The 7,699-nt window shown below is 49.1% G+C and overlaps 1 pseudogene; it reads right to left on the reverse strand.

Moving 5' to 3' along the window:
* Positions 1-381: 381 nt before the first annotated feature.
* Positions 382-2,525, reverse strand: LOC131418839 (small nuclear ribonucleoprotein E-like; annotated as a pseudogene).
* Between the last annotated feature and the right edge of the window lie 5,174 nt (positions 2,526-7,699).

Below are 7,699 nucleotides of genomic sequence, written 5' to 3' on the forward strand. Positions count from 1 at the left end.
TATTGTTTTGAGGCTCAAACAGGCACAGGCTGGGGTCTTGGTTTCAGAATGATTCTCTAGAACATGTAGTAGGCTATTTGCTTTGAGTCAGTTACCACACCTGAAGTTACTTCCCAGACAGAGCTTTTACATTCCTTGATCTACACAGGTCTTTCTACCATGAAACAAAGGTCTTGGGTGGGAAGCCTATTGCTAGTGATGCTGTCTGGCTAGGAACACCTAAGGCACTCACGTGGGCTACTACTACTATGGCAGCCCCCACAGATGTTTCCCGGACCAGAGCCAATGTTGTGGCTGGACTGGCCCTGTGGTTCTTATGATGACGGCAGGATGCACTTCAGCAAAAGCCACCAGGGAACTTTGAGGAACAAGGTTTATGACTCACAGGTCCTGGAGGGGACACAGCACACCCCAGGGCCACACAGCAAGGTCTAGGGGAGAGAGAGAGTGAGGGAGCGTGGACCTGGGGCTCTGACTTTATTGAGGCCCAAGGGTGGAGTGCCTCGAGTTTTAAGGGTTCACTCTTTAATGGCTAATTTAAAGCATAAGAGGGGAAATTAGGGCATGGGAAGGGAGAAGTGGGGTCACTCAAGCAGCCAGTTATCTAGGTCACCCAGGGCTTTCTGACAGAGAGAACTTCATGAGTGGGGGCAGCCTGTTTCCTCCTCTGGTCGTGTGGTTCCAGTAGCTGTGTTATACGGATGGCAATGTGTTTGCTCAAGGTGATGTCTTTTGAAATGGATGCCTCGGCAATCAAAAGCTTACTGTCAGCCATTTCCACTGCAGAAGGCATAGCCTTGCTGACCGTTGTTTGCCAGATGAGCCTCCGATGGCTTCTCCAACTCTTTGAGGACTCTCATCTGTGGACTTTCCTCTCTCTCAGCCAACTCTTGAAAGAATACTTGCTTTCTTTCTTGTAATACTTTGCAGAAACCTGCCAGGAGCAACCAACTCACAAAAATATTCTTGCTCCTATTCATCACTTCATCTAGAGATGCAAGTGAACAGTCCACAGGTTGTCAAAGATTGTAGTTTCATGTTTTGCCTTGGCCTCTGGAGGATACTCAGCTTTCCAGCCTGAAATACTGTGTCCTCACAACCCAGCCATTACGCTAACGCCACCTGTTCTTATGGCAGCACTCTACTTCTGGAACCAATTAGTGTATTTGTTATTAAAAAAGTCTAAGCTCCAGTAAAAAGAAGAGAGAGTCCCCACCTGCAATATTTCAAACAAGATAGAAATTGACTTCTCTCTCAAGTTCCAGGCCAGCAGGCAGCTCTGCCTCATGCAGTCGTCTAAGATCCCAGGCTCCATCATTCCTTAAGACAGTGTTGTTTGCACCTGGCTCATAGGCACGTCCGTATTCCAGCTTTTAAACAGGGGGGAAAGAGAGCGTGAAGGAGGTAAGTCCTCTGTCTTAGAGGCTTCAGCCCGGAAGGGGGCATCAGAACTTATGTTCATATCCCATCCGTGAGAACTTAGCCACCAACAGGGTCAACAGCAAGGGAGATGGAAAAGGTAACAGAGCTGCAAGGCCATCATTCTGCCTGCTACACAAGGCGTGGGGTAATAAGCCGGCACAGGGCCAGCCCTCTCCAAAGCAGGCTTTTGGTATTTTCTTCCTGTGTGGCCTTGGGCAAGTCATTTCATCCCTCTGAGCCTCCATTTCCTCATTACACGTAAAATAAAGTTTATAACAACTGGAGCACAGGGATGTTAGGAGGATTACATGAGAGAACGTGGTGCACACATGACGGGCAAGCAGGAGGATTTTAGAAGTTAAGTGGATACATATATTTTATTTAAATGTGTATCAGGAGAAAACACAACTAGTATCTCAAGCCTGTACTAGGATGAGGCCAAAGAAGTTCTTTGAGATTTTTTTTAATAAAAACAATGCCGCAGCATTTATTGTCATCTGGTAACAACATCAGGGTGATGAAAACAACGTGAATGAATGTTTTTGAGTTACATCTCCACCAAAGGACACCCAGAAGGAACTGACTATGTTGCCTTCCCAACAAGGCCTGCTTCGTGATCGTTTCCCGTCGGAAACACGTCAGAGCAGAGCTATATCATCTCCTTTTACAGATCCGACCAGTTGTTTTCCTGACTTGTCCTGAGAATGCGTCTCTTCTGCATCAGCTAATCCGAGGTTCACATACTCATCAGAACCAACGATCCAGCCCCCTGTCTGCACACTTCCTTGCTCCTGAAGCCACACCTGGATCCAAGAGCTCTTCTGCAGGTGTCTAAAGACCAGGTTGATGGGCTGCACGTCACCTTCTGCACGTTTTGGCCCTGACCGCAGTGGAAGCTCACAAAGACCACCCTAACTTGCCTGAGATTTTTTTCAATGTTAGATTTAAAGAAAAAAAATCAAGTGAATGACATCACCTTTGGTATACAGACATGGCCTTGGCTAATGCTGCTGATGGCCCCTCCCCACACGCCTTCACCACCCGTAGTACACCTGCAGACAGCGCCCACTGCACACCAGCACAGGGTGTCCTTGGCCCCGCATGGCGCAGACCAGAAGTGCCATGTGTCAATGCCCAAAACGTAACCAGCAACCCATGAGGATCAAGTGTTGGCGGGCAACTGCCCCCAGCCTCCTCACCCTCCACTTGGGTCACTCCAGGTGTCTTTGAAGGAGAAGTCTGAGGTCACTCAGAAGATCCCAAGTGGAACGGACCCTGCTGCCCGTAGCTGCAGTGCACTCATGAATGTCCCTCCCCTCCCTGCTCCTGTCCCCACCATCTCACAGGGATTCCAGGGACCACCTCCCACAAATCCTTGTTTGGCTGTCTACGTTTGGGGAAATCCAAAGTAAGACATGGAAAAAGGGTAGAGGTGATGTGAAAATGACTGAATTTTGTAAACCCTGAGATAGTGCATCTAAAATAGTTCCTCAGTGCCCGGCATTCATGAACTAATGAATCAGTGTATTATTTAATGTCTGCATATATTACTTTCTATTCTAGGAATCATCCTCTGAATTGATCTATAAATCACAAATGTCATTATGTTCGGTATTTAGCCATTCTCAATTGAATTCTAGAATATTCTACAGTAGAATGTAAGAAAGTAATAGAACCCACTTGCTTGAAGTATTTTGAACCAATGTTGTTATTCTATTTACCAATCAATATTTAGCATTTCTGCTGCCTTTGGGATGATGATGGTTTAACTTCAGGAAAGTGACTGTTTTCTCCAATGCCTCCTTTCATTATCATTGTGCAATTTTTAACCAAAAAAAAAATGGTACTCAACAAATGCTATTAGTTACTGTTGTTACTTTTCTTTTGTTGTAGTAAAATACACAAACATGAAGTTAACCATGTTACCCATTTTTAAGTGTGTGGTTCAGCGGCCTTAAGTGTATTCACATTGTTGAACAACCATCACCATCGTCCATCTCCAGATCTTTTTATCGTGCAAAACTGGAACTCTGTCCCCATTAAACACTAACTTCCCACTCCCCTCCCCAAGCCCCTGGCACCCACCATCCTACTTTCTGTCTCTGTGAATCTGACTATTCTAGGGACCTCATATAAGTGGGATCATGCAGTATTTGTCCTTTTGTGACATATGTCAGAATTTCCTTCCTTTTTAAAGTTGAATGATATTCCATTGTGTGGATAGACCACATTGTGTTTATCCACTCATCCACCGATGGACATTGGGGTTGTTTCCACATTTTGGTGATTGTGAATAATGCTGCTGTGAGCGAGGACATGCAATGTTGTTGTTACTTTTTATTATTAATTCATTCATTCAAAGTCCCAGAAATTCCAATATGCCAATGTTCAAACTGAGGGTATTTTAGGAATCATTTCCATATAATTTGGGAGTATAGAGGAATTTCTCATAAAAATAGACTCCTAATCCAAAGGCATCCTTTGCTGGATACCCAAGATGTTGGTCCTTCCTAAAAGGAGTGCTTCTCAACAAGAAGGATAGTTTAGCCCACTCCCCCCAGGTGACACTTGGCAATGTATGGAAACATTTTTGGTTGTCATGACCGGAGGTAGTGTGCTAAGGGCACTTAGTGAGTAGAGGCCAGGGATGTTGCTTAACATCCTACAGTGCACAAGATGGCTTCACACTATAAAGAATGATCCGACCCCAAAATATCAATAGTGCCAAGATTGAGAAATCAGCATTACAGGATGGCACGCTTTAACTCTTTACCACCTCACTCTGCACCAAGTCAGAAAGGCAGTAGCTGAGGTGGGACCTAAATAAGCTAAATCCAGGATCCCAGGTAAGACACCTTGGTGACAGGTGGCAGAGAGAGAGCAAACAGGTATCAAGAACTGGGAAAGGTCTGGGAGTTTATCCTCCTTGCAAGCTTACAATTTAACCTGCCACAGTTTCACAGATGCTGGCAGAAGACACGAGACTCCAGGATCAGAGACAGAGGACTTTATCATCACAGCGCGGCAGGCAGCACGCACTTCGTGTTTTTGCTGGTTCCTCCCATGTCCCACAGGGATGATGCAGGTGAACCCATACAGGTGCGGTTGTACATGGGGTTTGCATCGGAGCTGAAGACCTCCAAGCTTAGAAATTCTGGTCTTTTCTTATCTCAGAGGGAGGCATTATCTTTATTATACGGACAGAAAACAAACCTGCCCTCTGCTCCACAGGAAGAAACTCTCTCTATCTTCCAAGGCTGTTTGCAATACAAACATCCTTGAAAAGATAGCCAGACCAAAGGCGTCCACATCCATGCTTGTGAACTGCACAAAAATGCCAGAGACTCACAGAGAATTGTCTCCCTATAGTGGCTGCACTGACACCCAATGGGTGGTGGCTGTCATCTGTGAGTGGAATTTGGGCTGGAGGTCAATCAAGCACCAGAGGCTGTTCAGGGTACAGTACAGTGGTTCAGTGTGTAGATTCTGGAGTTAGGCAACCTGGGTTCAAATCCTGCTTCTGTCACTTTTCAGCTGTGTGACCTTGACCTCTCTGTGCTCCAGTTTCTCCTGCTGTAAAATGGGAATAATAACCCTATCTCGTAGGGTTATTGTAAAATGTAATATATGAGTTTATATATGCAAGGCACTTGGAACAGTGCAGCAGAAGGAGGCCATGTCGGTGTTAACTATAATTACTATTAATTATCACGACGTGGCAGCAAAGCTTGTTGTCATGCCTGTTTTTCAGCATTTGTGGGCAAGCTCTGTAACCCACACAGTTCTCTCAGAGTCTGTCTCAGAGATTTCGGGGAAAACACGGGGCCCTTTGCTCCCTCCTCCCCACACTGACTTAATAAATGGGTTCGCAGAGCTGGAGTGGTGGTGGCTTCAGAATCCCAGGGAATCAGACAGACTCAGGTTCAAATCCTGGCTCCGCCACATGCCAGCTGTGTAACCTTGGTGAGCAATTTCCCTGCAGAGGGCCTCCAAGTACATACTTCACGAGGTTCTGGGTCACGGGTCCATGAGACCCCATTCCCTCACCCCCAGCCCTGCACACACATGCCCCAAGTGACCTGCTCAGCACGTGCTCGGGTTCATCCTTATCCAGCGCCATTTTGATTACCACCCTTGTCATATTATTATTCAATGAGCAAGTCTCCACAAAGTGCAAGCTGAGAACATCTCTGCTCTTTTCCTCCAATGCTCAGTAAAGTCGCTCTGGCCCCTCAGTCTCTCTGCATGCCTCAAACTCCAGGAGAGATCTGAGGGACACTCTTCTCTGTCATCTGATCCTGCGGCCTCATCACCCCCACATTCCGCCTGCCCCATCTCTCTGCACTCAAGTCCCTCCCACCTGTGGTCTTCACATATGCAGCACCCATATCCACCACCCCCACCCCACCTTTCAGTCCTCCCTCAGACCTCCCCACAATTGGCACCTCCTCAGGGAAGCCTTCCCTGACTTCCACCCAACAGGTCCCCATGTTATTATTCTATTAACATTTTTATTTGACACTCTGGGTGCCTCCCAAGGTCCCCTCAGCTCCCACTGTTCCCCATCCCCACCCAGGGCTTCCTTCTGTCAGCAATTGCATCTGTGGTGGGGGTGGGAGGGCCTCTTTCCCATGTCTCCTTGGGTTACCTCCCAAATGAATTACTTGCTCTCGAATTTTTGTCTCAGCGTCTGCTTCTGGGGGAGTTCAGCCTAAGACAGTAGTTTGCCCTGTCGTGATGAATTCCACGATTGTTTGCAGGTACTGGTTGTCTCTCCTCGCTGGGCTGAGTCATGTCCACCTCCGTGTCTCCAAAGCCCCCACAGGTCTGGGTATCGATAAATGACCCTGAGTCTCATGGCTGAGGTGGCCAGGATGGCGACGGGAGCTCTGCCCCTATGCCTGTCCTCCGGAGCCCCAGCTGGAGAGTTACAGTGCAGGGGAGCTCCCTTCTTCTGAGCTATAAATGGCAGCCTCCACCCACCGTGTGCCCCAGGCCACACAGCCCGGACTGCGGGGTCAGGGACCCCAGGGGCCAGGAATCCCGCATGACCCTTCGGGCCCTGGAGGGACTCCTGGGGTGTCCCTGGGGCAGACGCACACAGAGGGCATAACTCCAGTCCTAAGGCTGCAGGGCAGGGGGCACAGCTGGGCTCTATCGCAGTTCCTAGCCCCCTCCTCCCCTCCCCAGTATCAGATTTCGCCTCCGGGAGCTCCCTGAGCAAGAGGCCTTTCCAAGGACAAGGGTCTACCCTATAAGGCCACGGAGCCAGCTGGCATCTCCTGGGGGAGGGATCTCTTTCCGGAGCCAGTGGTGTCAGGCCTGGAATTAGCCACACCACCCACAGTAAGGCTGGTCCCAGGGTCTCCGGGGGGTGGGGACGACGGGGGGGGGTGGAGGGAGCTGACCTCTGATGACTCAGCCTGAGACAGTCAGGGGATGGGAGGTGGGGGGCAGGAAGGCATGGTGGGGGTCTTAGGACCTCTCTCCAGCTCTGTTCTAGAGTCAGCTGGATCAGATTCCAGCTCCGCCACTCACAAGCTGGGTGGCCCTGGGTGGGCCGCTCTGGACCTCAGCTTCCTCCTCTGTAAAATGAAAATAAAACAGTCCCCTGCCTCTTAGGGTTCAGGGAGGCTGAAGTGGGATGTTGCAGGTCGAGTGCTCAGCATGGTGCGTGGCACGTGGTGAGGGCTCCGTGGACAGTATTCCATTGTCTATCTTGTGTCCTTTAATGGTCATTGACATTCTTCAAGATGCAATCATGATGGTCTGCTTTCATCATCATAAGAAACGGAGTCTGCACAGCCAGGACACGGGGAAGGGATGAGATAAGGGAGAGGGGTGGAGAATGGAGTTGGCGAGGGGTCTGGGCTGGGCTCCCTCACCTACTGAACTTAGGGAGAAACCAATGTCCTTGGAGCATGAGAGAGATTCCAGAATGTTATGTTTGCCACCTTTTTGGTCCCCACGCCGAAGGGCTGGGGAGTTTTTACGATGACAAAGACAAGGAAGCTAGCGAAGGAATCAGGACAGGGCAGGGGGAGCTGAGAATTCTGTATCTTGGCCCAACCCCCACACTCCCCAGTGGCACCAGCCACTGCCCAGTCTCTCTATGCCACTCCCTCTGCAGCCTAGGGCCAGAAACACAGAAGCCTCACTACCTCAACTCCATCCCACATAGAAATCTTGATGCTGGGCTGGGGGCCAGGGGCCAGGGCTCTGTCTAGGAATCTAGGAGGGCTTCCTGGAGGAGGAGCCATCTGATCCTGGTTTTGAA

This window comes from Diceros bicornis, chromosome 20 (assembly GCF_020826845.1).
Source record: "Diceros bicornis minor isolate mBicDic1 chromosome 20, mDicBic1.mat.cur, whole genome shotgun sequence".
NCBI lineage: Eukaryota > Metazoa > Chordata > Mammalia > Perissodactyla > Rhinocerotidae > Diceros > Diceros bicornis.